Below are 24,225 nucleotides of genomic sequence, written 5' to 3'. Positions count from 1 at the left end.
CCTGCTGGTAATAGCTTATCTAAAGTGATCAACAGGTGGGCCATTTCCAGCACAAATCCAGGTTTTCTCACCCTCCACCCCCCCACACAAATTCACTCTCCTGCTGGTGCTAGCCCATCCAAAGTGACAACTCTTTACATAATCAAGTCGGGCTATTTCCTGCATAGATCAAGGTTTTCTCACATCCCCCCCACCCCCATACACACACAAACTCACTCTCCTGCTGGTAATAGCTCATCTAAACTGACCATTCTCCAGGTTTAAATCCAAGTTAAACCAGAACATCTGGGGGGGGGGTAGGAAAAAACAAGAGGAAACAGGCTACCTTGCATAATGACTTAGCCACTCCCAGTCTCTATTTAAGCCTAAATTAATAGTATCCAATTTGCAAATGAATTCCAATTCAGCAGTTTCTCGCTGGAGTCTGGATTTGAAGTTTTTTTGTTTTAAGATAGCGACCTTCATGTCTGTGATTGCGTGACCAGAGAGATTGAAGTGTTCTCCGACTGGTTTATGAATGTTATAATTCTTGACATCTGATTTGTGTCCATTTATTCTTTTACGTAGAGACTGTCCAGTTTGACCAATGTACATGGCAGAGGGGCATTGCTGGCACATGATGGCATAGATCACATTGGTGGATGTGCAGGTGAACGAGCCTCTGATAGTGTGGCTGATGTTATTAGGCCCTGTGATGGTGTCCCCTGAATAGATATGTGGGCACAATTGGCAACGGGCTTTGTTGCAAGGATAAGTTCCTGGGTTAGTGGTTCTGTTGTGTGGTATGTGGTTGTTGGTGAGTATTTGCTTCAGGTTGCGGGGCTGTCTGTAGGCAAGGACTGGCCTGTCTCCCAAGACTTGTGAGAGTGTTGGGTCATCCTTTAGGATAGGTTGTAGATCCTTAATAATGCGTTGGAGGGGTTTTAGTTGGGGGCTGAAGGTGACGGCTAGTGGCGTTCTGTTATTTTCTTTGTTAGGCCTGTCCTGTAGTAGGTAACTTCTGGGAACTCTTCTGGCTCTATCAATCTGTTTCTTTACTTCTGCAGGTGGGTATTGTAGTTGTAAGAAAGCTTGACAGAGATCTTGTAGGTGTTTGTCTCTGTCTGAGGGGTTGGAGCAAATGCGGTTGTATCGCAGAGCTTGGCTGTAGACGATGGATCGTGTGGTGTGGTCAGGGTGAAAGCTGGAGGCATGCAGGTAGGAATAGCGGTCAGTAGGTTTACGGTATAGGGTGGTGTTTATGTGGCCATTGTTTATTAGCACTGTAGTGTCCAGGAAGTGGATCTCTTGTGTGGACTGGACCAGGCTGAGGTTGGTGGTGGGATGGAAATTGTTGAAATCATGGTGGAATTCCTCAAGGGCTTCTTTTCCATGGGTCCAGATGATGAAGTTTTGTTATAATTAGGATGACTCATAATGAAATTATGCATAAATTGTTCCATTCATTACACTGTTTAACTGACAGTCAGCATGCAAACTACAAATCCTCTGAATTCCTTATCTCCATCTCTCTTAGACCATTTCCCAAGCTAATATTTGTCAAAAATTAATATTGATCAAAGAAAGAAGAGTCAAAAACCAATTTACATTGGTGCATCCCCATTGTATCTCAGTAAGGTTACTTGCAAGATGCTAAGTAACCTCCACTCCCATTAAAATCAATGTGACTTTACTGATGGTACTAAACTAAGAGCAAACGTAAGCAATTATTGGAGGGGTGGGCAGCATTCAGAAAGCATATGCATTACCTAGGGACATAGGAATTGTCAAGATCCGTGGTCCATCTAATCCATCTCTTTAATATGTATTCTCAAGAAGGAGAAACAAGAGCTAATTATTTCTAATTAAGGAGTTGTTGGTTTTTTAAATAATTTTGTAGCAACAACAAAAAATGTTAATAGTGTATTAAGGTTGTTCCTTTCATCTTCAGGGCCCTGGGGATGAGTTTAGGAGTCTTGGCTCTCCATAGAGGCACCCAACATAAGAAGACTTATTTTCAGTCCCACATCCTTTTCGTTCCCTTCTGCCTCCTCCCCAGCAGGAGCTCCTCTTCATGCCTGCTCTCTCACTCTGTGACCAAAGGAGATCCTACTCACCTCATTATGACTCCCCTAACCACCTACCGCCAGGAGTATCCCCCAGGCCCCATGAGTTAGAGGTATCTCCCAACTTCACTTTCCACCTGGGTGTCAGATCAGCCTCCACACATAGGCCCACTCTTGGCTTTTTTCCACTTGTTCACCCCTATCTTGACTTGGCAATGTGTGCCACTTCCTCTTTCTGGCCCCTGACCCCAAAGAGTGGTCAGGAACCAGCACACAATAAGAAGATAGCCCTGGTCATGGGGCCGGGGGTTTCTCTATGGTGGAGGCAGGGGCGGAAATTACTCTTTCTAAAGAATTCTTTGAAGGGCTTGTCTACACAAATGATTCACAGCCAGGCCCTGGATAATATCTACCAAACTTCTGAATAGTAATTACAGTATTAACTCCTAGGTAGGCTGTTTGGGTGCCATCCACTCTGAACAGGTTCCTGGATAGTTCATGATGTTTCTCTGCAGACAATCAGCCAAGGAAGCATCTCTGTGTCTTCCACCTGAATCTGCCTAATGTCTCTAGAGCTGTTATCACATCCCATATACAAATCATTTCTACATTGAGCCTTTAATGAATCACGAATCTATTGCTCAGGACAAGGAGCTCTTTTTTTTTCGTAAGGTGAATTTAGTGCTCATGAAAGACGCTGGATGGACAGCACAAAAGGAAGTTCTTAAATTATCCATTGAACAGGTATTGCACTGGCACCTGCTGCTCTTCGTTCTGTACTCCATAAGGAGAAATCTCTGCTGTCTCTCAGGTCAGTCGTTGGGCATTACCTTGGTATTGATCTTCATGATAGCTCTGGTCTTATTGTTAAAAAGAAATTGGTTTACTTGCATCCTCCACTGTTATAAGCTATGAAATGGCTTGTCCTCTTCTGACAGGTGTGTTTGTGATCACCACAACCAGTGCCAGACAAGCCTGTAGGACCATTTCCCGCTTGGCATTTCTGATTCCAATGCTGTGCCCTCAACGGAGAGCTGTCACAGTTCCAACATGTGCATTTAAATCTGCTCTGATCATTACTTGCTCATTGGGTGGTTGTTTCCAGTAAGTCACAGCAACTTACCAAAACCTCCTCTTTTACTTTTTGATCCTCTCCCAATTGTGGTGCTTACCCACTTAATAGATGTACTGTTACCTCCTCCCAGCACAATTTAACACTTGTCAGTCAGTCCAATCTTCTGGTAACCTCTATCTCATGCTTCTACATGGTTTTATCCAGAATACCTCCAACGTCATTTCAGGAGGTTGAACTCCCTGATAAAGAGATTTTGTTACTCTCCACCAGCATAGCTTTACAACTTGGCTTTACAATTTTCCATCTGGTCTCCTGTACACAAGCTATATTTACTATTCTCCTCTTTAAGACTTCACATAGCTCCAAACTTCTTTCCATCAGCATTCCTACGTTACAGCTTGCAAATCTCAGCTTATTCACTCGTTTAAGAATGGGAATGAAAAATGAGAATGAAAAAAAAGCTTAAAACAAAAAGTAATCCATAAACTTCCTGACTACACACAGGGAGGTATAGAGGACAAGTAATTCAAACTAAAGCAACTTTGCTAAAAACAGCACATGAAGTCCTAGGATTGATGAATCTAGTACTAAAGAGGATAAGAAGGGCAACTTGGGAGTGGAATGCAGGAGTTAAATAATCTGTTGGGAAACTTGAAGACTGATAAAATGGCATACATGGAGGCCAAAAGAAGAGTTGCAACAACTAAAAGTAGCGCCTGTGACAAGCTATATAACAAATTAGAAAGATATGAGGTACAGTAGACCAACTATAGACTTGCCAAGGCAAGTGAGACAATGCCAAAAAATTTGCTTACATTGGAAATGAAGATGGTATCATTCCAATAAATGGTGAATCAATTAACAATGTTTAGGGTGATTATTTTGAAGGAGAGATGAATGAGGAGAACCCAGGGAAGGAATTAAGAACATGTAAAACTAACCAGGGCATGATAGATTATGTATAGGAGAAGGAGGCTGCAGGGGCACTTAGGAAAAATGAAAAAGGAGAAAGCACCTGGACCTGATGAAGTCATTGGGAATGGAAGGCATCAAGTATTTTACAGGTTTGTTCAGTGACAGTCTTAAGATAGAAAAAATCCTGGATGAATGGCATAAAAGCTTTGTAGTGCCTATTTTTAAGCATAAAATAGACATTACACCATGTGCTAATTATCATTCAATTAAGCTAATATCACATGCTGTGAAAGTGTAGGAGAAGATTATTGAAAAGCATCTGCATGGAATGGTGGAGATTTGGGAGGGTCATTTTGGATACGTACCAGGAAGGAGAAGTTGATGTCATATTTGTGCTACAAATCTTCAAAGCGAATTTAGAGAAAAGAGGTATGGTCTTTGTGAACCTGGGAAAAGCATATATAATTGTGTACCAAGATGAGATTAAGAGAGGACATGAAAGCAGTCTTCAACTACTTGAAAGGCTCCCATAAAAAAGATGGAGAAAAGTTGGTCTCTCTTGCCGGAGGACAGGACAAGAGGCAATGGGTTCAAACTACAGCATAGCAGATTTAGATTACATCTCAGGAAAAACTTCCTACTATAAGAACAGTAGAGCAATAGAACAGATTGCCAAAAGAGGTTGTGGAAGTTCCTTCACTGGAGGTTTTCAAAAGGAGGCTGGATAGTCATCTGTCTTGAATGGTTAGACACAACAAATCCTGCATCTTGGCAGGTGTAAGACTAGATGACCCTTGTGGTCCCTTCTAATCCTATGATTCTAACGAGTTTGGTGGAGTTTGTAACAGAGAAGTGTGCCAGAAGAATTTGTCTGTCTTATCCAGGAAATATGTATGGTGGAGACTCTACCACAGAGAAAATTCAATGGGGGCTACACTAGAGAACTTCCAGTAAGCACTGACCTGCATCAGGAGTCAGCATTGAGCCTCTTTTTTGCCTACAGCCCTCATAGATATGATACATGAGAATATACAAAGGAAGCCACCTTGAAACATGCTGTTCCGGGAAGACTTAGTGATATGTGAAGAAGATTATGAGATCCTGCCAGCCAACCTGGAACAGTGGCGACATAGTTGTGTGCAGGCTGAACTTAGAGGGTATGTCTACACTGCACACTAAGCCCAAGCACTGACTCAAGTTGAAGCCCAAACCCCACTTCCATCCACACACACATCAGTCTGTCTCGGGTCTGTAAGCAATCAGGACCCAGGTCACAGGATCCTGCTAGGGGGTGGAGGGTCAGGGCCCAAGTTCTGCTGTAACTTAGGTCCAAATACTGTCATTTTGCAGAGTGGATGCAAATCAAATTACATGCCTGAGTCAGAAGGTCTGCATAATGCAGGATGACAGGTTTCAGAGTAACAGCCATGTTAGTCTGTATTTGCAAAAAGAAAAGGAATACTTGTGGCACCTTAGAGACTAACCAACTTATTTCAGCATAAGCTTTTGTGAGCTACAGCTCACTTCATCGGATGCATCAGATGTATGCATCCGATGAAGTGAGCTGTAGCTCACGAAAGCTTATGCTCAAATAAATTGGTTAGTCTCTAAGGTGCCACAAGTCCTCCTTTTCATAATGCAGGAATTAGCACAGCTATGAGATATGGGTCCAGTAAATGTAAACCTAGGGTTACAATGTAGTGTGGACGTTCAAGCACAGGCTTGGAAACACTGAGCCCCCAAGCTTGAGTGTGCAGTGTAGACATACTGTCAGGAATCAGGACTTGAGCAGAGCCAGTTGGGAAGCAGGGTATGTTGTTTCTGGTCTTGAATCCAAACCTGGAGGTCCCCAGACAGCTGCCACATCCTGGCATCCACCTAGTGGCTTCTGAAAACTGATGGGCTGGAAGCTACTAGGGTTATTGCCCCAGTCAAGCACCACCCATGGGAGCTCTGACTGGAGGATTGCCCAGCTCCACCAATTGGTCCAGCAATGCTATTTAAGTCAGGAGGAGGAACAGGAAGTTTGTCTGAGCAAAAAGGTGGTTTCCTGTTGTGGCTGCATTGATCCCTGCTTATGCCTGCCTCCTGCACCCAACCGTGTTCTGGCAATGCTCCTAGCTACTGCCTTGCCCCTGCCTTTGCTCCTGTTCCAATTATGCTCCTGCTCTGTGCTTGATTCTTGCTTCTCCTCCTGCCCTTACACCTCGCCTTCAATCCTCAGTGACCAGTCCTGGCTCTGACCCCAGTCCATGACTTCTGTCCCTGACTCCAGCTTGACCCTTGGCTCTGCCATTTGGCATCTGACCTTAGCTCTGACCCTCAGCTTGCTGAATGCCTGCTCCTCCCACTAGACTTGACTCCAGCTCTGAATACTAGGGCAGACTACCTATATCTCGGTCCCTAACACAGGGTCAGTCTCTGGGCAACCTGATGAGTGCAGCTGGCCTGTAGTAGGCTGCTTGCTTGGTTGGAAGGGTCAGCAGACTGGCTTTTGATCCCAGCAGCAGTGCCTCCAGTTTGACAGTGAACCATTGAGTACAGTTTTTCAACCAGCTATGTACCCACTTTATAGCAAGTTCGCTTATGAGACTATCAAGTGGGCTATGTCAAAAGCCTTACTAAAATCAAGATATATCATGCCATGAGCTTCTCCCCCCTCCTGCTTCCCCCTCCCGCCCCCCCACTAGGCCAGTAACCCTGTCAAAGAAGGATATTAGGTTGGTTTGGCATGATTTGTTCTTGACAAATCCATGTTGGCTATTCCTTAGCATCCTGTTATCCTCCAGGTGCTTACAAATGGATTGTTTAATAATTTGTTCCAGTACATTTCCAGGTATCGAAGAGAGGCTAGTCTATAATTCCCTGTGTCCTTTGTTCCCCCCCTTTTTTAAAGATAAATACTATGTTTGCCCTTCTCCAGTCCTCTGGGACTTCACCCATCCTCCATGAATTCTCATGATGATATACAATGAAGGGGTTGTTTAAGACCCCAGATTAATTAGATGGATATTGGACCAAATTCTGCACTCCAGCAATCTGGAGTAACTCCATCAATTTCAATACATTCACTCGGGTGCAAATCAGCTCAGAATTTCACCCAGTATATGCTTGAAAGGCCAGCCTTTGCAGGGAGAAAATAATTCACCTCTAAATTCGCACCCAGTCCTTGGCTGTCAGGCAAAACTCTCAGCAAAGTAGGCAACTGGTCCTAAATGTGGTGGTGGCTTTTGCAGCATGGACAGGTGCTCCCTAGGAATTGGACTGAATCTACCTATTGGTTTAACGTAAGCCCATGATCTCCTCTCCAGCAGTGTTGAGCTTCAGCGATACAGAAGTGACTCACTAGTCCAAATTCAAACCAATGACACTAAAGGAAAAGTTTCACATCCCATAACCAATCCCCTGTCCCATCTAGTACCCATTAATGATAAAAACTAATACACATTTTCCCTTTGTTACTGGTTTATTAACCTCTTCATTGCTGTTTTTTTTTTTCAGGAATGGACGGGGACAGGGGGTTATTATGCCATCAAATCCCACATCTTAATACAGTTGAATCTATTTTTTAACTATTGCTACATTGATCAGCCTTGCTCCCTAATCGCTCAGCTCATGGTTCATTTCCCTGCTTGCTCACTGTGATTTTTTTTTTCATTGTAAATTAATGCTTGTGAAATGCCCTGGATTGAGAGCCCTGGACACTGTAGTCCATTTGTTAATCATTGAACAGTACATTGTGGACACCAGAAGTAGTAGCTTCCCCACCCATTCCTACCAGTCAGTCTCGGCATTGATCTGCATGTTCAGTCCTCTGGCCTCTCGACTGCTACTACCAGCAAAGATGTTTCTGTGCTGGTGGCTTTTGAAAAGTGGATGTTTATTCACACAGAACCAGACCAGCAACACTAAAGAGCCAACCTTGGATCTTTACTGACCTGGGCTGATATTGAACCAGTCACCTAGGAGTGAAAGGCTCCAGAGTCGAATATTCTAAATTTAGTTCTAACGTTTGAGATTTCAGATTTATATTTGCACATAAATCATATCTAAAACAGATGTAGGAAAGAACCCTCCCAAAACCCCAACTTTTCCACAAACCATTGAGGCTGTAAAGACCATAAGGGCACTCTGTTTATTCTGCTCATTATCACTGTTTGTTCTGTAGTGTAGCAACTAGTGCATTAAGACTGTAAACTGAGATGCTGCTATCTGTGAATCATAGTCTAATTTTGGTTAAACCTCACAAACACCTATGGCACTAAATAAGCGATTGAAAATAAGATAGTGTAGACGCTTCATCCTTACTGACTTAATACTATATGTGCCTTAGTTAACATTGGGAAGTTTCAGATTTTGATCAATACTTTCACTAACTCTGTAGCAGAGGGTTGGGGTGGATAGGGATTTTGTGGCATGAAGATTAATCTTTTCATTTACATTAGTCCTGGGAGCTACCGCACCTTCCATTCCAAGGAGTGAATTTCTCTTTAGTTTCAAAATAATGTGTGAAACTCCTTTCTGCAGAAACGGTACCCTTAGTAAGTTTAAGGATGTCTGATTTTTTTCTCCTCTAACATGAGGATTTAAAAGCAGTGGGGGAAAGGCGTTAGACCTATCACCGCATTTCTAACAGACATCCTGCTACGGCATTTAATGAAAACAGAAATAGCATGCCTATGATAGGTTAATAAATCCTACTTAATGCATGCTTTAAAACACTATGAAACAGCCTTAGCAGAGCTTCAGATAACTAATTTCAAGCATGGCTGTCTAGTGTGCCTGTCATTCCTATTGTCCTTCCAAACTATTTCAGACATTTTGAGCAGGGAGTCTTAAGCTATGAGTTAGCAGGGGTTGTGACATTAATGGTCCAAAAAGGCTCAAGCACCAGGAGGTAAGGATGACAGCCTTTAACAACTGGTGGCAGTTTGGAGGATTCCACTGGATCTCTGTTTGCTAATAATTAGGCTTTGCTCCTGAGGAAGATGTGACAACTACCAGAGGTAGGATTTGCATGTAAAACAAAGGAGTCTGTTGCTGTTTGAGGCTTATTGTTTATGCTTTGCTCTGTGGGTTTCCAAATGCAGCCAGGTGCACAGCGAGAAGCAGTAAGCAGAGAGGGGGTGGGGATGGGGGTAAGGGAAGCCAGGCTGCTTATAATAAAAATACCATTGGTAGGACTATGTTTTATGGCAGAAATGCCTTGAGGACAAACTGGTTCGAATCTCATAGTCTGCTGAGTGTGCATTCCACGTTGCTTTTCCCATGGAGTACGATGCATAGAGGTCATGAAGAAAACACTTTACCTCTTATCTACCATGCCAGCTAGGTTGTTTCTAAGGTTGGGTTGGGAGTTGTGGGGGGGTCCTAAAATAGGAGGGAGAAGATGTGACAGACTTGAAACCTGTTAGATGAGGAATATATGCTATTAATATGTAAAATGTGCCTTGAATGTCCCTGCTGTCATGTGAAAAGGGGAAGTGGAGCATTAAGGGGTGATTTCCCTGATTCAGAACTATTTAAAATACAACCTATTGCCATGGACAGCATAATGTGTCCATCCATTTTGCATAATGAAAGCCTCAGCTGCACTGTTTACATTTAATTGTTTTGCTAGACAAGAACTCTGGTTTCAGACAGGAAAGGTTCTCTGCCTCTTCCCGCCCCCACCCCGCAAGGGTTGTAGCTAGAGATGTAAACGATATTTAGTTAGTTAGATGTTGAATGATTTGGGAGGGGGCAGTGGGGGACATTCAAAATAAGCAACATCAAAAGAAATATTCTCCTTCAAAGGGCTTTTTTATCTTTTAGAGAGAGAGAGAGAGAGAGAGTCCAGAGGAATATGAGGTGCTATGCAAAGTTATAAGCCTTTTACACTTCATTATGTGCTTGGTTTAGCATAACTAGACAGGGAAATATCAGAAAATCACAGGCTGGGATTTTTGAGGCAAAACAAGGCAATGTGGATTATGCATCTTCCTTGTCTGGAGGCAGGTTCCAAGTTTGGGTATTTGTCATTGTATATGACCCTCACCAAGATAAGTAGCAGGAACTTAATGAATGAATGAATACCTTATGTACATGCATATGCAGCATCATTATCATTGGACCTTTCAGTGTCTTTGATCTGAAGCTATTGCTTCCTATTTTGATAAATTACTCTTGCTGATGCATTAAAGTTTCATATCCAGACAATAATGCAGAGACTTTGGGATGAGCAGTAGTTAGTGACAAGAGATATTCTGTTTGTGGAAATGCTTCTCAAGGGGCTTTTAAAAAATGCACTTAAAGGAACAGAGAGTCACATTTTGCAGTGAAAGGTACAGTACCACTTGCTCTGCTAAATAATAAAATTAGGGTTAGGATACTGCTTTAAATCTACTGTAATGTGGTTGTCGTTGGATGTACTTTACAGTCCTGTTGTCAAAAGTTCACAACTCAGAGAACTGTTTGTTTTCATGAAATCTTCATTACGAGAAAAAGTTCAGTATATCAGGAACTTACCAAAAAAATTTGCTTTCAGTCATCATATCAAATGTTTCCTTTAAGGAGAATTTCATTACATTAGAGTACATTATAAGTGGGTCATGATGCAATTCATTTGATAGTGATTTTCTGGTGACATTTTAATGACAAAAGTATTAAACTTGTTTGGTGACAGTAAATGCCGTCTTTGCTAAGGAGATGCAAGAGTAGGTCTAGCCTAGTAAGAATTCCATTTCTCTATATCTGTATCATATTTTATGAAATATAAATCATAAATATTTGGCATCTGAAGTAAATAGGCAACATTTTCAGCTAAATGTTTTGCTTTTAAGTTACAAATTGGGCAAAGGATTATTTTTACTTGCGTCATGGATAGCAGTCAGAAAATAAGAATAATAGGGGAAACTTTCTCCTAAAAAACATTTTCTAGGGTTTTCTGATAGGCATCAAAGGCCTCATTCATAGATGAGAAATGCCACATAAATTTTAGGGATGGGCAGATATTTATGGAAATAAAGTGTTTGGGGGGGTTTTCCCCTCCTCGAACCGAACCAGACCTCTTGGCAAGATTCAGAAATGTTCAGTTAACTTTATTTCCAATTTTGCTTTGTGCACTTTGTGGGGAAGGATGGTTGAGTGCTTAGGACACTATCTCAGGAGTTGGGAGACCTGCATTCAATTCCCTACCCCATCACAGCCTTTCTGTGGGAACTTGGGCTGTAAAATGGGGATAATATCACATTAGCATGGGGCACGGGTCACTTGCTGGAGGATTCTCTGCATCTTGAAGTCTTTAAACCATGATTTGAGGACTTCAATAGCTCAGACATAGGTGAGAAGTTTATTGCAGGAGTGGGTGGGTGAGATTCTGTGGCCTGCATTTTGCAGGAGGTCAGACAAGATGATTATAATGGTCCCTTCTGACCTTAATATCTATGAGTCTATGAATCCCTATCTCACAGGAGGATAAATACACTAAAAGATTGTGAGGGGATCAGATACTGTGGTGCTGGGGGGCCATGCAAGTGCCCAATATTTGAGATTTGAGAAAACAAAAAGAAAAAGAAAACACTGTACAAATGGCGGTTCATATTCTCAGCCTCCCCTCCCCATCATCATTAAAATATAGCTTATTTTTAGGTAAATGACATCACACAACTCTACTTCACAACTTGTCTGAAAACTGAATAATGTATTTAATTAATTTCACCTGCTTTTCTTTTCCTGAGATGTCTACACAAAGATAATCACATCAGGTTCATATGAAGGTTCATGGGAAAATCGTTTAATTCTTGCAGCTCTATTAAAATTAATTTTCAGCATCATACATTGTACGGAATGCTTTCTTCAGCCACATGTGCCAAGTCCCCACCCTCCCTCTGTTCAGTCCCTTTTATAAATCCAGGAGGCCCACAAGAAGTGTGTGTATGTGTAACTGAAACAAAAAAACACACTGTCATCTCCATTGCTATATTTCGCCTTGCATCCCATCTTCTTTGTGTCTATCGTGTACATTGGAAGAAGAAAAGCTTGGGGCTGGGAGAGGAGCATCTGGGGAGGAGATTGGAAGAACATCATCACCACAATATAGAGGAGGCTGTGAGGGAGGACAGCAACAGTGGTAAGGAGAAGGGGTAGAGGAGGTAACAATAAAGGGAGCTGGGAGGAAATGCATGGATTGGGGATGTGGATCAATTATGGATATTCAATAAAAGACCTGGACAGTTCTGAATTATGGATCAATATTCTAACTTGAAGTTCTGGTGATATTGGAGATTTTCCCTGATGATTTATGTTATCACCACACCCTGTCAATGGAAATAGAGCTCCATAATTCACAATTTCCCAGCCCTGTTTTTTATTCTCTATGTAATACATGGACACGTTTTAAGTACAGTGCAAGCCAGGGGTGTTATAAGCCTCAGCCCTCATAATCCGTGGGAGGAACCTTGTACCTGGGAAATATGAAAATCTTGTGACAGTAATATACTAAAAGAAAAAAGGAACACTGGCGTGTGGTTAAAAGGCAGTGAGAAATGAGTTTGTGTAAGAACTTCTGTCAAGTGGCTTCTCTCCTGGAAAAAAAATTCAGCTGTCAAAATGTCAAGCTGTTTTGACTTTGTGACAAATGAGGAAAAGAAGTTTATAAAACAGGAGGCCAGGAATATATTTGACTTTGATTTACATTTGCTCTATGCTTATACCAAGTTGGAGGAAAACTTAAATCTCATAGAGACTGGATTTTATTTTCCAACCCACCTTCTGCTCAGGGTAAAATAAAAATCAAGGATTCTGTGAATTAACAGGATTCTTGTAGCTATACAAACCAGCAATGCTGTGCTGTCAGTTGATAGACCCTTCAGGATAAAAGATCCATCAACCCTTTTGATGAAGTTTGGATCTAGTCATTCATAGATGCCCCGTATTTGTCCGATGGACGCCAAAGATGTCAAAGATCAGTGCAATAAATAGGCTTCAAGGTGCCATGATGGCAGTTGCCCAGTTTGCACACACACACTTTCAGGAGATTGTACAATCAGTCGTTGTGTGAGCATATTTTGCCAGTGCATTCATTGTGCTGAACCTTTATATATTGTATTGGGAGAGTGTAAAAAAAAACAAAAAACCCTAGAAGAATTAGCAGAACTGAAAAAAACAGAGGATGTGACTAGAAAAATGACTGAATCATTTTAAGTGGGTATGAAATTCTGGATCCAAACTCCCCTTTTATTAAAGTTCAGATCCTATTGGCCCGGTTTTTTTCAACCATCAGGTTCTCAATGTAAAGCTCCCCCCATAGACCAATATTTAAATTATGAATAATCTATGTGGACACCAATACTGGTTGTACCACGTGGGGTAATTTTGCGTGGACCATTTTGGCTTTACAAAAAAAAACTTTTAGTAATTTTTTAAACTGGAAAATACAAAAACGGTCAAACTGACTCAAATATCTCATACTGTCTGCTGCAGGGATAGGCTATCTGGTCAGTGCTTGGCTACTTCTGGTGCCTGGGGTAGTGCAGAGACTTACAGAGCTGAGCACCCACCATCAAACTCAGCACAAACACCCAGGAGCATTTTGGAGCTGCTGCGCCTTCTTTTGCCTAGACGGGAGGCCACAGCAAAGTTCTTAAAATGCTTGAGGATCTGGGACCTGTTTATTAATTAAGGGTTTATTTCTCTGCAAGAAGAGAGCATCCTTCCAAAGCTCCACGAGTCCTCAACAACCTTTGAAAACTATACTAATCAGTTGCTCCAAGATCAATTAAGCCAGCAACAACTCAGAGAATAGCAAAAGTCAGTTAGCCCAACCTTCCCTCCAAATCCTCACCTTAGTATTGCACCTCAGCTACCCGTTACTCATCTCCTTATGAGCAAGGGAGAAAAGCTGGGCTCTGCAGAGCAATGTGAAGGTTGGCAAACAACTTCTGTTACAGACAAAGAAGGGAGGTGAGTCCCAAAGGTGTGGGGAACTCACTCGTCCAAGATCAACATTCTAGAATGTCAAGACTATTGTAGTCCATTTCCAGTCACAAATGGATCCTTTGCTGACAATCCGTTCCTTTTATAGGTGCTGAGAACTCCTTACCAGCTAGGGTGGCTGGAACAAAATCACCCAGCCTGCAGAACACTTACTGCAATGTATATTTGGTTTCATCCCATCCTCACCAACCAGCAAACCATGTCCCACATGAGTGTAGTGACAGCTACTGCTGACCCCTGTTTCTTATCTACAAGTGGAGCTGCGGCTTATAAATGTCACACCTCACATACACTAGATAGGCTCTAGAAATGAGCAAATAATGTTCCAGAGAGAGAACCTGGAAAAGACCAAATTGGGAATGGTGGGAAGACTGCGAATGTGCCTTTTGGGGCATATTCACTGCTGTCTCCAATTACTGTCTGGTGCTTAAATACCACAGCCTATGGTATAATCAAAGGCAGGAAGAAGAAAAAAATGTTACATGCTTTTTTGTGGGGGGGAGGGGTTCTCTTTGTACACAGAAGAAAAGAGCCTTCTGTATCTGCTAGGTAATAGTTGTTCTTTCAGATCAGATAATAGAGACCTGTGCTTTTGATGCTGAAGGTCCACAGTTCTGTCCCCTTGATGACCTGAGGATGCAGTTGAAATAATTCCATCCTGAAACTGGGAAAGCCTTGCTGAGCAACAGACATGAGCAAAGACAGAAAATATAGAAGTCAACAGAATGTCTGTGCTTTGGTTTTCAGTCATCTTGACCTATCTATCGATTGATAAAGCACTAACTTGAAAACTGCTTAACTGGAAGAGCTATCTATCAGTGGTGACATTGTAGAGGAGAGTAGGAAACTGATGCTGTTGTGAAAATAGCCTCTGTACTGCACATTTGCACAGAAGGTGTAATGATATCTGTTGGGATTTACTAAGGATTGCTAATGTAGGAACGTAGCATTCCAGAAAAGGATACTGAATGAAAAGCATCAATGAAAACTAGGCAACTTTTCAATCCATTTAACAAAGCCCAGGCAGTTCCAGGCATGGGAGACAATCATTGAAACACTAAGCAAAGAAAATAAATCGCTATGGTTACAGATGAACTAACTTAAGAGTCAGCAAATAAAAAGGATAGGCCTGCTGACTTGTTGCAAACCCTGGTTAATAACACGTCTGGGCAGAGCACGGACTTCTGACAACTTTTTCCCTTTGTATTTGCTGCTTTATCTTGACATTCCACTCTTTCATATCTGTTGTTGATCTCCCAATAGTTAATCTTATCAGATCTATATTTTCCCACGCCAAAGAGTGTCACTTGCACCTATCTGTCTTGTCATGGTATTTTTCAGGACGTCCATGACCAAATCAGGTCTTAATTAAGAAGATCCAATCATTTTGTATGAAGCTGATTTTGAAGAATTTTGTTACAGGTAAACAGCCTCAAAGAAATTGCTTTTATCTATTTTTGGTTTCTGCCTTAGACATTTCAAGTAGTTCAGTATAATACTCCCCCACACATCCCCCATCCCACCACGACCAAAACAATCTACAGCCAGTCCTTTCTATAACTATTCCAATTTCATATAAGGAAAATGACTGAAAGCAATTAATTAAAACTTTTTGACTGGGAAGCACATGTGGCTGCTTCTATTCAATGAGAGCTCACAAAAGAACCCTGGTATTTGTGAGCAATGTATCTAATGTATTAGGTGTGAATAGGATTTCTTTTTCAGGTATGCATACCTTTGTGTTCTTCTGAGTGAATACTTTTATTAGTAGACATATTTAGAGTGTTCCAAGTCAAGCAGAGGAGATCTCACTCAGAAACACAAACTTGATATGTGTGTGTCTCTCTTTTCTCTCTTGCTGAGAGTTTGATGGATTTAGAGTGATGGATTTAGCTGGGACCTGAACTGTCAAAAGCCCTCCAAAAACTTGCAAAGTTCTGTCTAAACATTAGAAGTCCTAATTCTGCTGTTTGATCACTTGACTTGAAGGAAAATCTCCGTTAATTGACTTTAGCAGTATTAGTAACAGGGATATTTCATCAGGCATAACATTCTTCCTTTAAAAAGAAAAGGAGGACTTGTGGCACCTTAGAGACTAACCAATTTATTTGAGCATAAGCTTTCATGAGCTACAGCTCACTTCATCGGATGCATTCCTGAAACCTCCCATTCTTCCTTTAGCACTGAATTAACTGCTATATACAAACAGGTTTCAGAGCAGCAACCGTGTTAGTCTGTATTCACAAAAAGAAAAGGAGTACTTGTGGCACCTTAGAGACTAACAGATTTAAAACTAAATAAATTTGTTAGTCTCTAAGGTGCCACAAGTACTCCTTTTCTTTTTGTATATACAAACACAGGACTAAATTTAAGTCCCATTATAGGGGGCTTCCAATTTGGGACCAGTTCTAAAGAGTATGACAAAACTCCATTGACATCCATGAACTTGGATTTGATCAAGGATGCACAGTGGTACTTCATATGCATATAGACATATGTAAACTAAAACCCTGGATCCAAGCACCCCTAAGCTTGAGGGTTGTTCAAAAAACAAACCTAGAACTAAATTTCATAGATGTCATTTTGCTTTCTGATGGATGAAGCCAACATCGCTGAACTTTGGTGCTACGAAATTCAGATCTGGATCTCAATGTTGTGGCTTGTGCCCATCCCTAATATAATTCCAACTGACCCATATTAAGAATGCAAACTAGAACCAGGGACCATCATAACTAAAAGCAGAAGTTTTTTCACCTGCCAGCAATAGTACTGATAACCCTTTTACAGCTTCCAGCCATTAAACAGTTTCACTCTTTATCTGTCTATGGATTTTGAATTGCATCCATCTCTCTAACATCTACACACACTTCCCATGTGAATTACATCAACATAGCAAGATCCCTTGTGGACTTCATGGAGTCTTCTGCTCTTCTCCATTCCTTGCCTGGGAAATCATCCAACTCTTCATGGGCAGGTGGAGAAATAGATTTCTTAAACCCTCTTGCTCACTGGATGACTTGCAATTTCTTCAGCCTGCATTAAGATTTGTGATGTTTTCTTATATTTCTGAATATGCAGAATCTCTGTTCCAATTGGCTCTTTTTAAAAGTCAGTGTCTCTCTCTCACAAACACACACATACATATATCAACCCACTGGTCACAGGGCAAATATCCAGATGGCACTTATGTACCATAATAATAGGCAAGAAATACCACTGCACAATTGAAAATTTCAGATTTTTTTGTTTTGTTTGATTAATGGAAATTGAGTGCAGCTAATTTCCCTATTCTCTTCTATGGAAAATCTGTCGGGGTTGAGTTAGAGAAAGTAACAATAGATACAGTTACATAGATAAAATATTGGAGAACATGTCCCCTATTGTCATGTTTTCTCTTTCCATTTAAAATGTCAAATTGATCCTCATTCTAGAAGTCAGAAAACTACTGTGTTACCTGTCTGTCTGTCTCCCTGTCAATGGGTTTTCCATAGTGCCCATCACCATAGCATCAAGCACAGTGTGTATATTCTGTAGTCTGGTTCTGTATATATTGTTGGTTACTATAATAAGGATCAAAACCTGCTCATCTTAATCATATGAATATCCCTTTGATAATAATCAAGCTAATTGCATCAGTAAGGCAAGCAGGATTTGGTTCTAAATCAGCTACCAAAAGGATCTAAGTGCTGATAGGTCATGAGTTCTTTTATTATTCTAGTCCTACACACACACAGTAGCCACTATTTTTATCCCAATAAAAGACATTAGTTGTCTCTTTTTGTTGTTGTTCTCCTGAAAAAATTAAAAAGAAAGCATGAGATTTTCAAAAGCACCTAAGTGAATTTGAATCACAAGCCACCTTTCACCTAAATGACTTTGGAGCACTGGTCCCATTGAATTTCACTTAAGTACATTTGCAAATCCTACCCAAAAAATAGGCACATAGGAATCTCGTCCCTATCCATTGGCTCATCTGGTCCAGTATCCTGTCTCTAACTGACCAGTACCAGATGATTCAGAAGAAAGTGCAAGAAAGGCTGTTGTGTAATTGTCCAGTGTGAGCTAAGGGAATTTTTTTCCTAACTCCCTAAGGGAGTGTTTGATTCATGCCTTCTGAAGCATGAGGGATTATATCCCTTAGTTTATCATGTCTAATATATGGATGTTCTCTTTAGCTATATACATTTGTATTTATTTATTTATTTTAAATCCCACTAAGCACTTGGCTTCCATCCTATCCTGTGGCAATGAGTACCATGTGCTATGTAAAAAAGCATTGCCTTGAACAAGTTTACATGTGTTGCTTTTCAGTTTCACTGAATGTTCTCTTGTACTATGACAGAGGGTAAATAGGGTGCCCAGTTTGCCATCTCAATACTACTATTTTGTATTTCCCTGTCATATGCCTTCTTCTTTATCTCCTCTCTAACCAGTCCCAATCTTTTCAGTCTCTCCTCTAATGGAAGTCCCCCTTCACTCTCCTCCAATCATTTTTGTTATCAATCTCTGAACCCCTTTTATTTTTGCTATCGCCTTTTATGAGATTGGATTACCAGAAGTGAACACAGAATTCTAGGTACGGGCAGACAGTTGATTTACATAATATCATAATAATTGTTTTCTATTCCATCCTATGTCCTGACATTTTGATTGCTTTTGCATGTGCTGATGCGTGTTGAGCAGACATTTACATGGGGTTCCCCACAACTACACCCAGGTCTTGTTCCTGAGTTGTTACAGTACAATCAGTTTAGAACCCAGGAATGTGTGTGAGTGGTTCAAATGATTTCTTCCAATAAAAGTTACCTAACTTTTGTCAGTAATGGATTTCATCTGCCATCATGCTGCCCATTCACTAAACTTACTAGGTACTCTCAGAAGTTCCCCACAGTCTTCTCTAGTCTTGGCATACTTCAATAATTCTAATATCAAAATGTTTTTGGTATTAGAATTATTGAAGTATGCCAAGTATTCCTATAATTTGTATTCAAATATGGTGACCTAGTGAATTACACTGGAAGCCTCAGCAGTCTCCAAGATGTGTGTGAATGAATAAATATCACAGTCACATCTAACTGCATCTTTAATGATCTTTAGATTTCTTTTTACTATGATGATTTCCATTTCTTACATGTCTGTCAAACAGTGTAACAACTAAGTATGCCTAGTTGTGCTAAATACTTTATTAAAGATAATCAGGCAATAAACTTTACTGCTTTAAAATACCCTATCTTGAATTCTACCATCAAATGTGAAACTGCCTTACCCTAAGAAGATCATATGTTAATGAATAGTGTCCTTCAGCTAAGAGGAGCAAACTGCTTTGAATAAAAACCACTGTGAGCCTTTGCCCAGCATTCAGAAAAATCAAACTCAAACACTTCTCCACAGCTCTGAAGTGTTAACTTTCTCTGGCTAAATTTCTCCTTTTGGCTGGTGGTGAGCAAAAGTATGAGATCACACGTTCTGGGTCAGCTACAATCTTGAAATGCTAGAAATAATAACAAAAAGAAAAGGAGGACTTGTGGCACCTTAGAGACGAACCAATTTATTTGAGCATAAGCTTTCGTGATGCCGATGAAGTGAGCTATAGCTCACGAAAGCTTATGCTCAAATAAATTGGTTCGTCTCTAAGGTGCCACAAGTACTCCTTTTCTTTTTGCTAATACAGACTAACACGGCTGCTACTCTGAAACCAGAAATAATAACACTTTTACTCTTCAGGGTTCCCTACCAACATTAACAGCCTAGTTTTTAAAGGGGCACTTGCAGCTCAAGTTGACTTTAGTGAGAGCTGGATTTGCACTCTGCAAATCATGCCATAAGTAATTCATCTTCACAAGAGCCCCCTAAGGCATTATTTTTATCATCCCCATTTTGCAGGTGAGAAATTTGAGATACAAAGACACTATGACCAATTATTTTTAAGTTCTATTCATTGAGAGTTCCTCAGTTTCCCAGATCAGTCACAAAATCCCATTTTTTAAAAAGTATCCACTAATTTTGGGTGCCTCCATTTTTTTAACTGAAGCATCCAAAATTGATGGACATTTTTTTAAATCACAGGTCTAAGTGACAGAGGGACTCAATTTCAGTCTACTAGACCATGCATATAGCTTGTCAAGTTTTGTGCAGCTTTGTGTGTTATGCAATAGCCCATTAATTACTTTGCATACTCTCCCCTAATTGGCACATATATGTATAAATTAACATTTATATTGCAGTAACAGCTAAAGACCTCAGCCAGGTTGGATCTCATTGTGCCAGACTCTGTACAAACCACAGACTTCAGTTTAAAAAAAAGTTGTGTGGATATAATGAAAGGCATTGGATTGACACCAGATTCCTCTCTCAAGGCTCCCCTGAGTCATGGGAGGCAGAATCTTATTCTTGCTCCCCTGAACATGCATGTAGACAAAGTCACAATCCCACTTTAGATTGACAGACTTGATTATATATTTGAAAGCAGGAATGTAACTCCACGTGAGTGTGTGTATGTATGTTTGCAGCTTACATTGTACATTATGTTAGTAGTGTGTTGGAAACACCTAAGATGAGCAGAAGATACAATAGGGCAATAATTACCAGGCAGTATTTTATTAATAATTCTGCTGACAGCTCCAGAATTTCTTACAAAATAAAACAGAAATAGTAAGAGGAGATACCACTAGAGAGATCTGGCAGTGTGCAGTATATGAAACTGTAAAATCTGTAAATGAAATACTGTATGCGGTTATGAAAACAGTAACCTCTTAGCCATGTTTTTTTGGTCCTTTGCTCTAGGCAGGCTGTTGTTTAGTTTGCAGAGTCAAGTGCTTTGACCCAGCACCATGAATATCCTAAGAGTATGCTGGCCAATGAGCAATCTTTGTGTCTTTCGACAGCAGGTTGCATTGTATCCGCTGCATACGCACTGTCACACACATACTCTCTCTGGCTGCTTCAGCCTCCTGGAGGCTTTATCCATATTTCTAAACTGTTTAGAGTGAACAGCAGAAAGTGATGAAAGAGTAGGAAAGTAGAAGCTCCAAATGAACTAACATATCAAGATACTGCAGGTTTATTTGTTAGCTATCTGATAACTTTTTTGTGTGATAACTAATATCCTAGAGGTAAACAGACCAATATTAATCTGGCTGGGTAACTGAAATGGTAGAGGAGGCAATTAGAGACCTTAGTGTTTCCTAGCTCCTTCTCTCTTTCTTTCTTTTGGGGTGGCAGAAGGATATGTTTACAGAGTCACTGGACTTAACTAGAGAGATTGTTACTTGCAGTTAGGATGCAGTGTATAATATTACAAATCCCAAGGTATGACATTTTCATTAATAAATATTCATGCTAACTACTGAAAAATCTTCACTCTCAAGTTGCTTGTGCCTTTCAGACCCTCAAATATATATTTCCCAGGGTAGATTTTTGTTCCCCCAGTATGCAAGATTAGATCTGATATTTCTAACCCTTACACAAGGATAGTTAGTCATTGGTGTTTATCAGAATAGCGTTCTTTTTCCTTTATAATCTGTCTTTTATTTTCCGACATGAGAAAACAGTTACAAATTGTATCTGACAGCAGCTCACCAACGCCTGAGATTCAGATGCTTCCTGCTTCATGTTATCTTTTCTGACAAATCACATAGCTGGTGAAAGAAGCATTTCATCGTAAATTAATCCTATCAGAGTACGGTGACATTGTCCAAATGCCCACACCGTAAAGTAGTTCCATATTCCCCTCACTATCCATCCTCATGTTTAAAAATAATACCAGGGCACAAAGATTCATTATTTAAAAGGCAAGAAAAATAAACATTTTAAAAAAGTTTAAAATGTCAGAAACCAACTAAATGCAGAAAATTTAAAGGTAAGGCTGACATTCTCTTCATCACCAGTGAAAGCAGAGTTATGGCAGATTGTAGAGCCCATAACTGAGAGTAGGGCTCCGGTGAGTGAGGCACTGTGCAAACACAGAGTAAGAGACCGTCCCTGCTCAGAAAGATTCACAGACAAAGCTTGGGAGAAAGGAAATGCTGTTATCCTTATTTGTATTTGTATGCGTACATATGTGTTGAGGCAGTAAGGACTAGCTGATAAAGTACTGGATTAGGAATCAGGTGAGTTGGGTTGTATTCCTTGTTCTGCTACTGCCCTGCTCTGTGACCTTGAGCAAGTCACTTTGTGCCTCTGTTTCCATCTGTAAAATGGGGATAATGATACTTACTTTCCTGTTCAAGGTGCTTTGAGATTTCTGAGTGAAAAGTGCTATGTGAAAATTAAGTATTATTATATTCTGTACATCCACCCTAGTTCAAGGACTCTGCACTGTAAAAGCTTGTAACTGTCAATTGGGCTACTGCAGTGGTTCTCAACCAGGGATACGTGTACCCCTGGGGGTACTCAGTGGTCTTCCAGGGGGTACATCAACCCATCTAGATATTCGCCTGGTTTTACAACAGGCAACATAAAAAGCACTAGCAAAGTCAGTACAAACTAAAATTTCATACAGACAATGACTTGTTTATACTGCTCTATATACTATACACGGAAATGTAATTACAATATTTATATTTCTATTGATTTATTTTATAGTTATATGGTAAAATGAGAAAGTCAGCAATTTTTCAGTAATAATATGCTGTGACACTTTTGTATTTTTAAGTCTGATTTGTAAGCAAGTAGTTTTTAAGTGAGGTTAAACTTGAGGTACACAAGACAAGTCAGACTCCTGAAAGAGGTACAGTAGTCTTGAGAACCACTGGGCTATTGTATCTGGGCAAAAACAACAACCTTTAATTAAAAAGAATAAAGATGGCACAGATTCACTCCACAGAGGCAGTAACCTGACTGCTCATTCATGCCGTGCCATGCAGTACTTTAAAGGGGGGGAAAAAACAAGCCCTCACCTGATCTTTCCAGCTTTCATTTCAGTGTTGGGCATCTCGGCAGCAGCTGCCTGGTGCCAGTGAAGCCTGACTGAGATTTCCACCCACCGCTGAGCTAGTCAGCACAGCAGCAGTTTGGATTCAGTGCATGGCTCTTGTTCTGCCTGTTTGCTTTGAAGCCCAGGTGTGAGGTGATCAACGCTGTGTTCCAAACTCATCTGAGTGCATTCTCTCGTGCCCTGGACACTATATTTTATTCCTCACGGTTGGGGCAGGGGCTATTATTAGAATATATTTGCAGACATTATGAAGCACCAAGGTGGTGTGAATACTGTCTCCTTTCCTGCTATCCAAGCAATGCTTTTTGTTGTTGTCTTTGTTTTATGTTTAATGATATATTTAAAGCACTAGCTCAGAGGTCAATTGCTATGGGAACTAGCCAAGGGGGGCGGGAGTTCTCCTTCTGGAGCCTCATCCAGCTGGTGATATAAACATGACCAGGCTCAGTAAACTCTCCTTTAATTCCTCCCTTTAATTCTCTACCCCAGTGTGGCCGTTCTGCACAAACCGAATCACGGAATACAAGGAAGGTTAAATAAGTCTGCCCCAAGGTGCTCTTCGCTGATGTGCTAATCAGTTCTATATGATTCTGCCATCATAATTACTCAACAGTTCAAGAGCTAGTGAGATAGATAGATAGAGCTGTTCATCGGAGCCGCAAGTAATGCTCGCAGTGCTTCCACTGCATTGTGCTTCCAGGTTGTCAGCCTGAGGGAAACCATGGTACTGCTAGAATCAGACCCTTGCCAGCTGCCTGCCAGCATGGGATTGTTCCTGGCTTTGTCCGGTCTGGTTGTAAATGACTTACAGCAGGGGTCCCACCATTTGTCTTGGAAACAGATGTCGCTATTAGGGGGCCATGTCAGATATTCAGATGGAATTATCCTTCACTCAGTTTCATCCCATTTTTCCTCATTATGTCCCTTCCCCAGACCACCCTAAGCAGTTGCTCTCACTTTTTGGCATTTACTCTCCTCAAATATTTGAAGATGGTTATCCCATCCCCCACGGCGGTCAGTTCAAGCTGAATACATTTCGTTGTTTTCATCTTTCTTTACAACTTGGCCTCACAAGCTGTCATCCATCTTTGTTGCTCTTCTCTGAACCCCCTCCAATTTGTACAAATGTCTGTCGGAATCTGAAATGTAGTGTCACCAATTCCCTGTACTGTGAAGGGATGTCTCTACATATGCAGCCCCAAATTCTGTACTCACAGTCAAGACCAAGAACTGTGGAACATATCATAACCTTCTAAAGAGCTTGCAGCAAATGCTGTACA

At 40.8% G+C, this 24,225-nt stretch overlaps 1 protein-coding gene across 2 annotated transcripts in view; it reads left to right on the top strand.

Annotated features, from left to right (window-relative positions):
* The window catches only part of KCNMB2 (potassium calcium-activated channel subfamily M regulatory beta subunit 2), a 238,299-nt gene that overhangs the window by 68,042 nt on the left and 146,032 nt on the right, over window positions 1-24,225 (top strand). The window contains exon 1 of one of the 2 annotated variants that reach the window (XM_073359330.1): window positions 8,895-9,041. The exons of the other annotated variant lie outside the window; for it this stretch is intronic. The gene's annotated coding sequence lies outside the window, so the exon portion shown is untranslated. Of the gene's footprint in view, window positions 1-8,894; window positions 9,042-24,225 lie in introns of those variants that run through there. 2 annotated transcript variants of the gene reach the window in all.

The sequence above is a fragment of the Lepidochelys kempii genome, chromosome 9, assembly GCF_965140265.1.
Source record: "Lepidochelys kempii isolate rLepKem1 chromosome 9, rLepKem1.hap2, whole genome shotgun sequence".
Lineage (NCBI taxonomy): Eukaryota > Metazoa > Chordata > Testudines > Cheloniidae > Lepidochelys > Lepidochelys kempii.
Note: the sequence above shows the minus strand (reverse complement) of the source record. Positions and strands in the feature narration are given on the sequence as shown.